Here is a 16,379-nt window from a genome sequence, read left to right as displayed (position 1 = left end):
CCTAATCTAGAAGGCCCACGGGCAGGCCCAGCTCAGGCTGCTTGGCACAGGGACCCTCCCAGCCTTATTCCTTCTACGTGGAGGAAATCTGGTTCCTTCAGATCAAAACTGCAGAAAAACAGAAGCAGGGCTGCCAAGGCTTCCTCACATGTTGCCTGGGTTTGTTTATTTCTTCTTCATCAGCTCACATCATTTCTGACACTGCATTTCAACTTCCAGGACACAGCTAGAGAGAAAGCTTTTAAGAGGCACTGAAGTACAGCCAACTTCTGATTAGCCACAGTAATGAAGGAGAGGAAGAGCACATGGCCAAGGCAAGAGGGCTCTCGCCTGGGAGCATCGCCGGGCGGAGAAGCATTAGTGAGAAAGTGAAATGTGCCCCTCCCAGCCCTCCTCCTCCCCACCACCAAGTCCTCTCAGATAACACTTCAGGAAAGCACGTGGCTAGAGTTTTACCTTCTGGGGGTTCCCAATGGCACCACATCCAGCAGAAAGGGAGACGGCTACAGTCCCCACCATCCACTTGTACAGGGACATATCAGCCCTTGAATCAATGGGGGGAATAGGTTTTTATAATAGCGACACAAACCGAAGTTATGATTAACTGCACGTATTGGTGGTTAAGGATTTTAGTAGCACATCTTAATAGTTTTCTTCTTTTTTTTTTTTTAATCAGAGCTAAGTTCACAAATACTAGGCAGTACTTAATGCAGTCCAGAGGGAGATGCTGGAGATGGAAAGCAATCGGACATGAGAGAGTCAGTGTGAATGATGATGGGTCGGGAACAGGCTGGGCCCAGAAACAAACCAGCAGGAGGCAGCGATGTGCACAGCTGATGCCTCTGACCTTTCTGATCACAGGCCCAGGCTCTCCAGAAGTTGCTCAACACTTTGCCCATGGCTGTTTCTGACACACAAAGAGCCTTCCATCCACCCGTCTCCAGTCACCCCCAACTCCCACCTCCCTTGCCCTGCCCTTGATCACTTTTCTCCCTTCATAAGGCAGGCAGGCACGCTGCTCCAGGGAATGGTGCCCGCTGCCAGCTGGTCCAGGGAACTATCCATTCAACACACGTCCTCTCTCTTCTCTTGGAGGACACTTTATCATTCACTTCCTCCTCCTCTTGGCTCCGTTTCTTCTAATTATGATCACTGAGGACTTAATTTGAAAAAAAGTCCGGAGACAGAATCCCAGAGCCCGCCCCCTTCTCTACTGGCAAGACCTAAGGCAAGTGTAACCTTTCCGGGCTGTCCTCTCTTCTCTGTAAACGTGGGTAGAAATACCTGCCTACCCAGCAGGGCTCTTACGAAGCAGCAGAAATGAACATGCGCTGTGAACAGAACAGCGCCAAACCGAAGGCACAGCTCTCACCATTCTGTTAACGCCCCACCACGTGGTTTAACACTTGCACACGGCACAGCTCAAAGGAATTTGATGACCATCACGCGCCAAATAAGTCACGTCAACAACAGATGACAGCAAGCCTCCCTCAGACATGAGACACCACCGAAACTTGCAGAGGGCTCTCTGGTCTGGTGGATTTCTTCATTTTTGGGGTGAACGCATGTTCTTGAGTAACTGGCAGAGTGGTATGGCAGGACCGATAGCAATCTCTGTAAGCCCCTCACTCTCCATTAATGTTCCTGACCGCAGTGCCTAACCCAGTGGTCGACAAACTCCTTAGTCAACAGAGCCAAATATCAACAGTACGATTGAAATATCTTTTGAGAGCCAAATTTTTTAAACTTAAACTTCTTCTAACGCCACTTCTTCAAAATAGACTCGCCCAGGCCGTGGTATTTTGTGGAAGAGCCACACTCAAGGGGCCAAAGAGCCGCATGAGGCTCGCGAGCCGCAGTTTGCCGACCACAGGGCCCTATCCGATCCGTGTGCCTCCCCAAGCCTCCCTGGTGCTATGGAAATCCGTTCCAGGTTTACCAAGAAGGAAGTGGCCAGCCCAACCCCTCTGAGGCTCGGCTGCAACCCCAAAGGCCATCTCACTCTGATAAAGATCTCAAAGGAGCTAATGAAATTATCTCCTCTGCCTTTTATTCCTCGGTAACAACCACAAAATTAGATGAAATGACCCCCTGATCCTCTCATTTAAGGCCGATTTTATTACCTACAACCCCAATTCTCTGTCTTTTAAACGGATATGAGACCCTGAAGACCCGCAGGCCAATGGGATTAGTAATTGCAGGCTTCTCCCTCCGGGCTGGTTCCAGGCGGTTCCCCAGAGGGCGCTTCTCCTTCCCCGGGTGGGGTCACAGTCAGTTCAATCTTCATGCTTCAGAGCCGTCCCTTTGAACAAGATCAAATGTTTCCCCACCCAGCCTGGTGCTCCGCTCAAAGGAGCAGCAGCCCCTTCTCACTCCGAGCATTAATGTCAGCTCAGCCAGAAAGCAAGCGAACGGAGGTCACTAATTAATTGTCCACCAGGCTAAACCCAGGCCCTCCAACCAGCACCTTGGGAGGGCTGGTCACCCTCATAAAGAGTCACTGCACTTTGAACCCAGGAACAAGGAGAATGGGAGCTGTTTCCCCAGCCTGCTGGGAGCTCTGGCTGTTTGTTTTCTTTTGCAGGTTGTCACCAGAAAGGGTGGGAGGCTTCTCTGCGGCAACCCCAGGCAGGCAGATAGAATGCAGGCGAGATGAGCACGGGGACTGCCCACCAGGAAATAAAGGGGAGGAACGATAAGCACAGTGGGGTCGGTCTAAAAGGAGCTGGCTTCCTTCAGCTTTCAAGAGGAACCTGAGAGAACAGAATTCTGGAACCTCGGAAACTCCTCCATGTCAGGAATGCTAGAGAGAAAAGGGATCATTTAAAATGAAGGTGTTCATTATCATTAAAAGAAGTGGAAGAGGAAGTTTTTTCACTCTCTTCAGCCTATTTGGAGAAGTTATTTATTCGCTAGTCATCCAATGGCTTCCTTCCAACCCAGGCCCATAATTGTAAAAAGATGCAAAGGGATAGAAAACAGTCCTTTCTTAACTGAAAGAGGACATGAGAGGGACCACAACACCCCCAAACCTTCCGTAAAGCAAAAGTCAAAGATATTCCATTGAAAACCAACTTTTCCTAGAAACAGGAACTTGAAGGTTTTCTTCCAAATCAATAAAACATAGTGTATGGGACACACCAGCCAGCCAATCACGTTGTACATTGACTATGCTCCGGAACGGAAAAAGGCAAACTCTGCCCGGAGATGTCAACACCTGGAGGCAACTTCACAGGCCTATTTTGGAGACTTTACTTCTGTAAGAAGAAGAAAAGAGAAAGGTGTCCCTGAAAACACCAAAGACACCTGTGTGGTATGTGCCATTTCTTTCTTTCTTTATTTATTTAGAGAAAGTGTGTGTGTGTGTGTGTGTGTGTGTGTGTGTGTGTGTCTGTCACCAACTGCAGTCTGCATTTCAGCAATAACAGAAATCACCGGTCAGAGATCAGTATATTAAATGGCACTGGAGCCTGAGACCAGCAGACCAATTGCTGTGTCCACTAGTTGCCTTTGCTCTGATGGTTCTCAAATGTCTAACCTGGACACACACAAGGGGCCCATGCGGGACAGTGTCTTTGGATCAAAGCCAGCACTCCGAAACAGCTAAATTACACACCATCCCGACACACAGTTCCGCTGCTGAGGCACTAGCAGCCCCATCTCTACAACAGAGACCATTTCATTGCATGAAAGAAGAGCACCATCTTACAAGTCCAAAACACAAACTCTAGAAGCTCTAAGGAAATTCAGGAACGATATCGCTTCTTGGCCTCTCTAACTAGGACGACGTGGGGTCGTCAGGACTCCACTACAGAGCTGTGACGTGTGCTGAGTGCACACCTGCGAGTGAGAACCCCTGGGTGGAGGGGGACCAGCTTGATGAGTTGACCTAACTCATTTTCCCAACCTGACTAGAACTGTACTCTAAAATAGGAGGCACTGTGACAGAGTCCCTAGAGGCTCAGCGAGTTGCTAATTCGTGTTACTTGGTAAGCACTCCCCTCGTGTTCGGCAGCGTGCAGACCAGACAGGCAACCGCCACCCAGCATTCAGTTTCTGCACAGATGGCGCAACACCAGATAGTTAGCAACACCTCAGATTCCAAAACCCACCAAAAAGCTCAAACACGCTCATATTTTAACATCTGGGCTTTTAAATTGCAATTCATTTTCTTAGTTTATTTTTCAAGTGTGACCGGCAAACTGACTCCATGGAGACTGTAAATTCCTGGGGAAAGCTAAAGTCCTTGCTCCCTGTGAGCCCTAGGGAACTGGAAGAACATGAGCAGGGTCAGCTGAGAGTCAAATTTCTGCCTTGTCTCTCACCAAATGCTCCTTCTAGCAACTGCACGACTGGGTCTGCACCAGGCAGAAGAACACACGGTTATGTGACGGCTTTCACCTGGGACCCGTTGGCTGGTGCCTCTACTAGGCTGTGAAAAGCACATGCAGAAACCACAAGATAACTTCCTTCTCTTTGCTCTAGTGCTGCACACACCTGAACCAAGCAACTGGAAAGGCTGAATAACGAGCAGTGTTCATGGAAAAACAGGATAAGAAAGCAGGAGCAAAACCTCAAGACCATGTTCTCCTATGTGAAAGGGGTCTTTGGTTAGATTTAAGTGCCCTCCCTCCCCTGGCTTCCAGGAACTCAGGCACCCACCAGTTTCTGAAAGGGACCCAGGCCCCTGCTGGCTCCAACATTCAAGTGAAACACCACCCGGGGGGTAGCTAGACCCAAGCCACAGGATGAAGCAAAATGGTGTCAAGCCAATCAGCACAGCTCGCAAAGAACCCAACGTACTAAGAAGTATGGGGAAACTGAAATGTACTGATTTAAAAGGTTTTTGTTAAAATTACTTAAACCTAAACTGTGTTTTAAAACAAATGCTCAAGCCACTCAGAAATACTTTTATTTCCTCTGGGTTGTTAACTGGGAAGGTCTATTGCTTGCTCACTTACTGCCTATACCTTTAGATCCATGTTCAGTCCTCGGGCGGACCAGCTCCCAGGGTCTGGCTGGCAGATGTCTCATCCAGGGCAGCCAAGAGGGCTGGCTGGATGCTCAGGGCCGCAGGTTGTCACTTAATACATGACTGATCCCTCCCAGCATCACCTACTACTCGAGAGGAAAACAATGGCACAACTCCTGACATCCTTTTCAATAGGGGTAAGAATCCAAACTCCTATTGACTGACTATATTATGATAAATTCTCAATTAAGCGTGGTAATGTGAGCAAACAGCCATGTAATTAATCCAAAAAGGCACTCTACAAATCATTTCACGGGTTTAGGAATACATTATGATTTTTTTTTTTTGTACCACAGTTTAGTTTACTGGGGCATTTTTCCCCCCTCAGACTAACATTCATTCATTTATTGAAAGTCTGTTCCATGCCAGACACCATGGTAGCTGGGAGCTGGCAGCAAAAAGAACTGCACAGACTAGAGGAAAGAGGCATGCACAAACCAGCTTGGAAAGATCACCATGGCCAGTGCAGCCTGTGGTGCGAGCAGAGAAGCAGACAGTTTGATAAATAACAAGTGAAACCGGGGCAAGGTCTTCACTGAGGAAAAGGATTCTAACGCACCTTTTCAGATGGCGCCGAGCACAAAAGAAGAGCAGTGGGTGATAAGAAGGCCAGCCATGCCCAGGAGAAAGCCAGCCGGGTAAACCTCTTCACCCGGTAACTGCCCACAGAGGCAGGGACCACCTTACCCGTTCCTGAGAGGGGATGCTGCCCTACATTTAAGCATTTTCTTTTAAATGATTGAGAACTTTGGGTGGTGATAGAGTGTTCCCACAACCAACCCGAGCATGAGGAGGTCCCGGAGCCAACCCTTACCTGTCGAGAAGGAGCTGCTTAAGGAGAGGCACAGCTGGTGCCAGCCGTGAACTCAAGCGTCTGCTTCCCAGTTCACCTGGAAAACAACAGGAAAGGGCCGTATGAGTTAACGTGGAGCAGCCAGTCTTTTAACAGTCCCAGTGGAGACCCGCGGACCGTGTCTCGGGCTCTTTGGTCTCAGAGCAGAAAGCCTGGCCGGGTTAAGGGCTTGGGGCAAAGAGCCCTGGGCGAGAATGCTCGTGCTGTAACTCAGCAGCAGGGTGACGGGGCCAGGCCCTTACATGACACCTGCGCCCAGTTCCTCCCCTGCAACAGCCTCCTCACAGAGTGCCTCAGAAGGCTTCCAGCTGACAGCAGCCACGCCACGCCACGCCCGCAGTCACATGAATGGGACACGTTCCCTGCTCCAGGGAGCTGACAGTCCAGGAGACAGAGGTGAAGAGGTGGTAAGCAGGCCTGGAGGCCGCTGCCAGGAGCTGAAGTGAGGAAAATGCAGGTGAGGAGCGAGGAGCCTTTGGAGAGGCCAGAGGCAGCTGAGAGCTCCTGGAAGCGGTAAGTGTGTGCGTGGCTAGAGAGAGAAGCATGCACTGAGGCACACTTTCTAAGTGCCACGCCCTCGTCCTCAAAACTGACTGGGAAAAGCCTCTCGGGGGGAGGAAGGAAGGTTTCTGCCGCTGGCCAAGTCCCCCTAGTAAGCAGGCAGAAACAGGATCATTTCCCGAGCTTCTCTCTCAAAATGAAATAGACGAAAAGAAAGAGTAAAATAATCCCAAGTGCAATGATGGTGTTTAACCTTAATTTTCATATATAAATCACCTGGCTTTTCAGTTCAACTGGGCAAGTGTATGTGACATGGCCACGTTAGAAAGAAGTATGACAGAGGCATCAAGGATACTAAAGTCCCTACACACACACTCACACACACTCACACACACAAACTCACACTCACACTCACACTCACACACACACACACTCACACACACACACACTCACACACACAAACTCACACTCACTCACACACACACTCACACTCACACACACACACTCACACACACACACACTCACACACACAAACTCACACTCACTCACACACACACTCACACACACACACACTCACACACACATACAATGAATGAGAGTCAGTTCTGCCTAGTATCCTCCCGGTATCCTGGGCTCTTCATGAGCTGCCCCAGCCACTGGTGGCCCTCTGTGGCCCTGCACCCAGGCCTGCACACCTTGCACAGTGCCCATCACCCCATCAAAGCAAGCTGATCTGGACAAGCATTTTTGAAATTACTAGTAGCCCTGCACATGAATCCGTGCGCCAATAGCTTGCCAATAGCTCGCTGCCGCCCTCCAGTAGCTCTCCGCCCACTGCCTCGCCCTCCTGTAGCTCCCCCAGCCCTCCCTCACCTCCCTCATAGCTTGCTGCCCTGTCCCCTCCTATAGCTCTCCGCCGCCACCCACTTGTAGTTCACTGCCCCACCCTCCTGCTGATCCACGATCCAGTCATTACGTGGTCGGTCATTACGCTTCACGGTATAACGAACATTTGCATATTACATCTTTATTATATAGATTCCTGTTAAGGTATAAATAATTATATTACCTGTCCTATGGATGCTTACATGTTGAATACGACGTTTAAAGAGAATCGTTTCACACAGGTTCCTCTAATGGTAGATTTTAGGCACAGCAGTCAGTGAATTCCACCTTTTGGGGCAGGGACCCTTTCTACAGCCCTCCAATCCCATCACACTGACCATTTCCCTCTTCCCCTGTTATATAAGCTGACTCTGCCCCTATCAGGGGGTAAAGGGGGGCTGAGATGGATCCTGCATCTGTAGAAACATTGATACAATGATGTGGAAAATCCAACTCCTCAATCTGTCAACTCACCTGGATCAGAACTAAACTGCCCGTGGAGGGTGAGGGGCCCTTCATCCATCTCTGTCAGCATTTACGTAGGAAAGGGATGTGCATTATCCCCAGTGTCTGAACCAAAGTAGGGGAGAAAGTGGGGAAAGTCAGCCTCAAGACATTCCTAAGACCTCCTCAGAGCCCCAAAGCTTATAGCCCAGTTTTTTAAAGAAACCCCGGAAGCAGTTAATAATCAGTGTCTGTAAAACCTTCCTAAAAATAACGGCCTCAGAACTGACTTTTTACACTGCTGACAAAGGACTCTCTGATTTGGTCCCATCCAAGCAAGATAAGAGCCTCTCTGTGAGAACAGAAGCATGCGTCAAGATGAAAATGGAAGTGGGGTCAATGGGTGGAAGCCAGCCTTCACCACCAAGTATCCAAGAGGCCAAGAAAGGAACAGGGAAGGGCGCCCCTCCCCCCTACCACAGGCTCAGATGGGTGGGTTTCTAAAGCATGTTCCTCTAACCTGGTGTTTCTAACACCTGCCTGATCAGAACCATCTAGATACTTGGTTTAAAAAATACAGACTCCTGGGACCCACACGAGGCCTAGAAAGTGAAAACCGCAGGGTTGGGGTCTGGGAGTGTATGTCCAGCCAGCACCCCAGCAGAGTGTCAGGCGAGTTTTAGAAAAAATGCTCTAAATGAAACAATAGGTAACTTTTTAGAAACTTGGTAATCACGTAACTTCAAAGTGCTAGGGTGTATGAGAAAAATGCAGGCTTAATTGGAGGAAGTTAGAGCCTTTTTTATTTAGTTAAATATGGAATATAACCAACATGTAATGAGGAAATCAATGTAACTAAAACTTAGCAAAACAAAACCTCTCCCTTCAACGACATCCTGCCTGGAATACCCTCCACCACCTCCCTCTCTGCAGAGCTGCTACTCCTGACAGCGGGCACAGCCCGAATGGAAGGGACAGGCAGACAGCCTGCAGGCTCCGCCCCATAGAGAGCAGCCCTAAGTAGCAGGCAACCAATTCTATGTCAGACCCCACAAGCGCCTTCCTATTCTCAGCCTTTTCAGTTTTCATTCTCCAGGTAATGATTCCACAGTCTTGTCCGCCGCTGGGCTTGATGTGAGGCCCTGCTACTCGTGTTCCACAGAACCAGCAGCATCAGCATCAGGGGGAGCTGGTTAGAGTTTCAGAGCCCTAGGCCCCACCCAGCCTGCTGAATCAGTCTGCACTTTAAAAAGATTCCAGCTAAATCTTTTGCACATCCAAGTTTGAGGAGCCTGCTTTAAAGAGTGGAGAGGGCCACGCTTTACCCCCACCTGTGGGACATCCAGGCCATCAGCTCCACCTGTGGGACATCCAGGCCATCAGCCCCACCTGTGGGACATCCAGACCATCAGCCACCTACTTATGCTCCAGACTCTAAGAGGCCATCTTCCCTCACGTCTTGTCAGTCTCGGTCTGTCTTGAGGCCAAGGCCAAATCACCATCAGCAGAGCCCAGGGACAAGCTAACAATCCAAAGCCCAACTTGTAGGCAGTGGAAAGGAGGCAGGTAGTACCGATCGTCTCTTACATTCTCCTCTGGCTCTTACATCTGCCTCCCTTAGAAGGCAGGAGCAGGGACCCAGGACCATAAATCAGTAGAGACAATCCAAAGTCAAACAGTACCGGGGAATGCTGGCCCTCTTGGTTCCAGCACATTGTTAATGAGGTCGAGGTCACGGGTACGATTAGCTTCCTCTGTATCTTGGCACAGACCCCAGCCCTCTGCCCTCCAGCAGCCTACAAAGGCTGATGCACCCTTGGTTACTAAGAGGACTCGGAATGACGCGGGGAGGCTGAACAGAGAAGCACCAGGCAGTGACTCAAAGCACTGGAATGACTGATGAGCAGAGAGTATGAGGCGCAGCTCGCGGACTTGACGGATGACGCGTCAGAATTCAACTGTTAGCTAGACGGGCTGAAACAACGTAACAGAATGCGAAAGCTGAAATTTCACCAAAAGAAATGGAAAGTCTCGGGGCCAAGATTTTAAAAACTAAATACAAATATCTAATAAGCTAGAGGAAATCTAACCTGGTGGCAATTCTTGTTTAAAAATGTTTAAAATTTTTTTAAAGACATGTAAATTATGTTGACTATGTAGTTGCTAAGAAAGCTAACATACTCTTAGTGTCCCTGAGTCTAGCTTCCAGACCACGAGAGCAGTGGTCCCCGTAGCATACCTGACCAGACCATCCCAAAGAGTTTACCAGCCACCTCTCCACGCCGGTATGTACCCTACCTTATCACACCTTCTCATCACCACACCACTTGGGCCCCTATCATTCAGTGTGGCCACTAACGGCTATAGCTCTTTTTGGCTTGGATTATGGTTTAAGCATTCCACACATCAGCTTAGCTCCCTCTGATGCTGCCCCCTCCCCCCCCCCTTTTTTTAACTAACCAGGGAAAGAACTATATACCTAAGCACAAAGTGAAAAATATAAGTAAACAGACAACTTAAGCATACTCATTTACCAAAAAGAGTCAGATAAAAAATGACCTGCAGTCACCTGTTTAAGCCGGTACACCATGCTACATATTACAGCAGGAGTCCGTGCAGAATCAGTAATTAGGCTGGTAAATTATAAGCTTCCACTACAGAAGAACCCTGAAAAGACTACTCTAAGAATGAGCAAATGACAGAGTACATATCTGTTGAGACATACTTCTCTATGTAGAACCATCTTCTAGGAATAAACAGCCATTTTAAAAAAATGGATGTGATTTTAGATTGTAAAAAGTTGGGAGCCATGTTTTTCTAAAGTGTATATTTCATATACAAATGGTCAGTCATTTACTTTAAAAAAGAAGACTGCTCACTGGTAAGTTTGTAATTCCAAGACTATCCAGGTTATTATTTTTAATTTCAGAAATTTTGATCCCTTCGAAAGATACATAAATGTATAATCACTATGCGGTATACCTGAAACTAATACAATATTGTATGTAAACTGTAATTAAAAAGTAAATTTAAAAAACAAATAAAATGCAAAAAAAAAAAAAAAAGAAAGAGAAATTTTGATTCCTATGGACAAAAGAAAAAAATTTTAAGAGGTTAATTTGTCCCAAATAAGTGTGTGCCATGTACCACTTATCTGAAGATGAAATGAGGCCACTGTCTATGCAGTTACAGCCATCCTTAAATTACTGGCTAAATGCCTCAAAACTGGAAAACAACACATGAAATTCGGCCCGACTGCAGCCTGCCCCGGGAGAAAGGAAGCTTGAACTCCAGGTGCCCCTGACAACACGGCTGGATGTGGAAAGAAAGAAAATGCTGAACAATAGACTCCGTAGAGGAAAGAGAGCCCCTCTAATCTCCCGGGCATGCAGAGAAGTTGCTGCTAAAGGGCTATTTAAGACCTCATTGCTAGTTCGAGTTCTGCTGAACACAAACAATTTTTAAAAAGGAAAAAACTAACATGTCAGTATAGTGCATATTTAATTCAGTACTTTTACCAATCAGATTTAATTCAGTACTTATCAACCAAACAGATGTTCACACATTTAGATATAGAAATGAAACACATCCCAGATCACGCTGACGATGTTTATGAAAACGTACAAAGCACACCCACCGTAAGGAGTTCCCCATTGTTCCGAGGAAGCTGCCCCACGCTGGCTGTGGGGCACAGCACCCAGTCCTGGTTCCAGTCCCCCAGCTTCCAGGATTAGTAACTGTAGTTATACAAACAGGAATTTCCATTTCTTTTTCAAGACAGAGAACTGTTGCATAATGCACGTACCACAGATGTTAGATGATGTACAGTGTTGTCACACACACACACACACACACACACACACAAACACCAATAACAGTTTTGCTCTGATTTTAAAAGTAGCATGCTACTTACTGAAATTCTGAAAAAAAAGGAAAATAAGAAAACAGTCACCTGTGACCCCACTAGTCCAAGGTAACCAATTAAAATTTTGGTCTACATTCTTCCAGTCTGTCTGTGGCTACCAGTGTGCCCTTTAATGGCACCCTAGTTAGAAAGGCATGGGTGAGGTGAGGCATTATTGCTGGTTACACAGACTGACAATGATTGATACTCCCTACTGGCCTTCCCCTAAACCCACAGCAGTAGGAGGAATAATGGTCTGGTTGTGCACAAATCAAATACTACCGCCTGCAATTCAACAAGCGTTCATTGGGGTCTACTTTGCACTCTTTTATTCATCCCACAAATGAATGAAATTCAAATTAACAGCAATAGCCCCTGAGGGCCATATGGTAACTTCAAATAAAAAGGCGGATAAGCCTTGCCCCTTGTGGACATGAAAACAAAAGTCAGGCTGTCTAGTACAAGTTCTCAAGGTTCCTGGTGAGAGCCCTTTTTGTGGTTTGCAGACGGCTGCCTTCTTGCTGTCTTCACATAGAGACCAGGAGACACCGACCATCCACTCTGAGGTGGAAAATTAATGTTGGGGAGAAAGGAGTGTTGAGCAGTTGTAGATAAAGATGTGGGAACCACAAATATGTGTGCAACTGCCCACCAGCAATCCAGGGGTCCCCAAGAGTCTGTGCACTTTTAGGATCAGAAAGATTCAATTCACAACCAAATGTTCTTAGTTCCACAAAGAGGGAGCGCTTTAAAAGGCCACATACTAACTGCTATAACATCATACATCAGCCTGCGTGGCAAATACTGTATTACCTTATGCAACCAACACCTTATTGAACTATTCTGTGCATAAAGAAGACACAAGAAAAGAACTGCTTTTGATACTAATGTCACCTCACTCAGTGTTAAACATTGTTATGACCCTGCTGAATCCCTCGATGCTCTTCATTCAGATACTACTCTAACTGGGTACAGAGTTTAGTACTTATTATTTAGAAGCCACATTAAGAGTTTTAAAAGTTAGTTTGTTTGCACTGACCTAAATAGAACCTCAAATGTTCAGCCTCACTAAACACTTCGGAAGCCTTATTTAACTGGAAAAATTTTAAGTGTCAATAATGCCACTTTAATTGCAGTAAGTCAAAATCAGAACAAACCCACATGAAGAAAAAGTCAAAATACACTGAGGTTCTCCTTCCTTGCCTGTCAAATCAAGGTCAAAGTCAGGTGTTTCTCTTGACCTAGCTGGTGGTAATACAGTTAAAGAAAACATGCAGATAACATACCTGTTTGGCTATGTTCAGTATTTTATAAATGCACACAAAACTAGTTTACATTCTCTGCAAGTGAAGGCCATCTTACGAGGGGGAGGTCATAGGTGACTGTTTTCTTAAATACAACATATACCCGCACGTTAATCAGCTCAGGCTGCCATATCAAAATACCATAGACTGGGGGACTTACACCACAGACATTTATTTTTCACTGTTCTGGAGGCTGGCAGTCCAAGATCAAGGTGTCAGATGCAGTTCCAGGTGAGGGGCCTCTTCCTGGCTGGTAGTGGGCCAGCCACTTCTCACCGTGACCAAGGTAGTGCCCTGGTCTCTCTTCCTCTTCTTGTGAGGACACTAATCCCATCGTGGGGGCTTGACCTTCATGACCTCATCTAAACCTAATTACCTCCCAAACGCCCACCTCTACATACCAAACACATTGGGGATTAGGGCTTCATCCAGCACATGACTTTTGGAAGAACACAAACATCTATATATATAAAAGCCTAAGTGACCGGTCGACCAGTCACTATGATGCGCACTGACCACCAGGGGGCAGATGCTTAACGCAGGAGCTGCCCCCGGGTGATCAATGCGCTCCCACAGCCAACCTCCCGTGGCCAGCCAACCTTCTGTGGTCCCTCCCCCCGGCCAGCCGATTGGGACTGGGCAAGATGGCCCAATCAGCCCTGATCACCAGCCAGGCCGAGGGACACCCCCCCTGCCCCCCGCACCCCGTGCACAAATCTGTGCACCGGGCCTCTAGTTCTATTTATAAAATATGTGTGTGTCCTGGGATGTGGGTTGGAGAGTACCAATTTTATCAGTTTACATCCCAGCTGTTAAAATATGTTCAAAGCCATTCTATACACATTTTTTTGTAACTATCTCAGTTCAAAAGAGCATAAACAGATCTCACAAAGTCTACAAAATAACACCAGTAAGAGCCTGGTCATTTAAGGTCAAGGTCAGGGGCCTGATTATCCCCACTCAGGCCTGTTGAAAAGATGAAAGAAAATAATTCAGTTGTAAGGACACAGATGACTCTCACCCTGAGCACTATTTAGTAAATCTTGACAAAACCAGGCAACCACTTGCCACTACTGTGAAGATAATTCCATCTTTCATCTCTAGCTCCAGACCTCTCTTCCTGCCTGTGTAGCCAACTCTCTGCCAGGCATCTCTCTCTCTCTCTTTCTCTCTCTGGCTCTCAGTTCAGTTTTGGATTCAACTCAACTCACTACTCCTTGTCATCTCTCCAAACCAAGGTTCCCCACAGCTGCTTACCTCAGTGAATGGCACCATGACCCATAGCAGTCACCCTGGACTCCCCCTCTTCCTACGTGCCCAGCCCTGGAGATGACCAAGGAAGTATGGGGAGTCTCCAGATCTGCCCCACTCCTCACTCCCACACCAAGTGCCCTCGGGATTCCTGCACCAGCCTCCAACCTCACCTTCTGTCCCCTGCCCTGGCCACCTTGTCACCTAGCCCACCTCATGGCCACTGAGTTCTTCCTAAAGCACAACATGATCACATCACTCACCTGCTGCAAATTCTCCATCTTCCACACAGCTTTTGAGATAAAGTTCCTACTCCCCAGCTCAGCACCCAAGACCCTACAACCTATGGTACCTGCCTTACAACCATGCCTCCAGTCCAAGCCACTACCAGTGAGGGCCCTCTCTACCTCAGACCCTTTCAAGCCTTCTAGACTCCAAATATATGCATTATTGCATCAGGCATTACTGTGATTTTAAAAGTAGTGAAAAACAGAAACAAAACCTTGAAGGTCCATGAAGAACCAAGTTTGCACTCTTTCCTTTACTCTTTCAGTCATGCCTTCTACCACACGAGAGCATCAAATATCTCAAATGCCAGACCACTCTTGCCTGGACACAGGTTTTGTAAGTTGATAAGTTCTGACCTTTGATTCCTTCTTTGCCTTGCTAAGTCTGAGAAGGCTCACCTCTGAGAAAAACTGCTGCCTGCTTTCACGGCACGTTGGCTGGTGGTTCTGGTCAGCCACTACTCACATACTGGACACATACTTTTTAAAAATATATATTTTTTATTGATTTCAGAGAGGAAGGGAGAAGGAGCGAGAGATAGAAACATCAATGATGAGAGAGAGAACCATTGATCGGCTGCCTCCTGCACGCCCCCCACTGGAGATTGAGCCCGCAACTCAGGCATGTGCCCTTGACGGGAATCAAACCGGGGACCCATCAGTCTGCAGGGTGACACTCTATCCACTGAGCCGAGCCAGCTAAGGCTGGGCACATACTTTTATAAAGCACAAGAAGAAATAGGCTCCCCTCTGTCCCTTATCCCCATGGAGGACTCAAGAGGACTAGCTGCCCCCTGCCATCTCACCCCCTTACCCCCCAGATTGCTCCCCTCTAATCAGGCTAGGTGTGGGAGAGAAGTACACCCAGCAGGCTGCTTTCCAGGGGCAGGGTCTCCTGAGTCCAAAAGGGAGCTTCCAGGGTTTGTGGAGGTCCTCTGCTTCCGCAACTAAAATGTGTGCTCTGTGAGAGGAGAGGCTGGCTCTAGGTTCTTGCTTTGTTACCGGAAGCCAGAACAGAGCCTAGCCCATGGGAGAGGCTACAGGGGTATTTGCTGAAGGACAGGATAAAAGAATGGATGATTGAGCAAACAGGCATTCCTCCCAAATTAGAAAGACAATATACAGCATAGTTCCCCAGCTCAAAAAACACTGTTTTGCTAAGAATGTCTTTTGTTTACTGTGCTCTTAGGTACAACCTTGGTAAAAAACGGAACAATGTGTCATAACCTCAAGAGATACTTTAAAGTTGCTCTCCAGAATAAATTCTGGAGATTAGATATTGACTTACTATTTGTATCTTTCTAAGAGAAGTAAGCACTGAGTACAAACATTGCTTTTAAGATTCCCAAGAGAGGCACTCACAATGTCCATCACTAAAGTGGTTTTTGTTTTTTTGTGGGTTTGGTTGTTTGTTTGTTTGTTTGCCTCAAATACAATTTGGATATTTACTTTGGTGGACCCTGGAACCTGAGAATTTGCCATTGCAAGAGGGCAGTGAAGCCTGGAATTGCAAACCACACCTGTGCTCTGGTCCTCAGATCCACCCAGAGCCTGCACTACACATTCCCTGGAATCGGAGTTCCAGAAAACACTGACCAGAATGGGCCAAAGGATGCAGCCTGCAAGTTCTAGAAAGCCCGTGGTGTGGACTGCCAGGGGCATGGGTTCAGCCTCAACTCAGGGTCTGTTGTGAGCAGCAGTTGCTCACTCTAAAATCAAGTGCCCTTACATTCCACCTCTTAGAAAGGCACTGCTTTTTCCAGGCTGTTTGAAATACTTGACAACCATCATTAACATTTCTGAGTACTTAGCCCAAGACACCACCCCAAGTCCTACACAAAAGTAATCACAGTTAACCTTCAAGGTGATTCTTTCACTTGAACTCTTATCACTACCATTGTACAAACACAAAAATCAA

General features: G+C 47.3%; 1 protein-coding gene across 1 annotated transcript in view; it reads right to left on the bottom strand.

Moving 5' to 3' along the window:
- Positions 1 to 16,379, bottom strand: part of LHFPL2 (LHFPL tetraspan subfamily member 2) — a 148,378-nt gene that overhangs the window by 129,779 nt on the left and 2,220 nt on the right. Inside the window, exon 2 of the mRNA XM_080679523.1 lies at positions 5,847 to 5,922. The gene's annotated coding sequence lies outside the window, so the exon portion shown is untranslated. The remainder of the gene's footprint in view (positions 1 to 5,846; positions 5,923 to 16,379) is intronic.

Source organism: Plecotus auritus (genome assembly GCF_963455305.1).
Source record: "Plecotus auritus genome assembly, chromosome: 7".
Lineage (NCBI taxonomy): Eukaryota > Metazoa > Chordata > Mammalia > Chiroptera > Vespertilionidae > Plecotus > Plecotus auritus.
The sequence above is the reverse complement of the archived record's forward strand: the minus strand, read 5'-3'. Positions and strand labels throughout refer to the sequence as shown.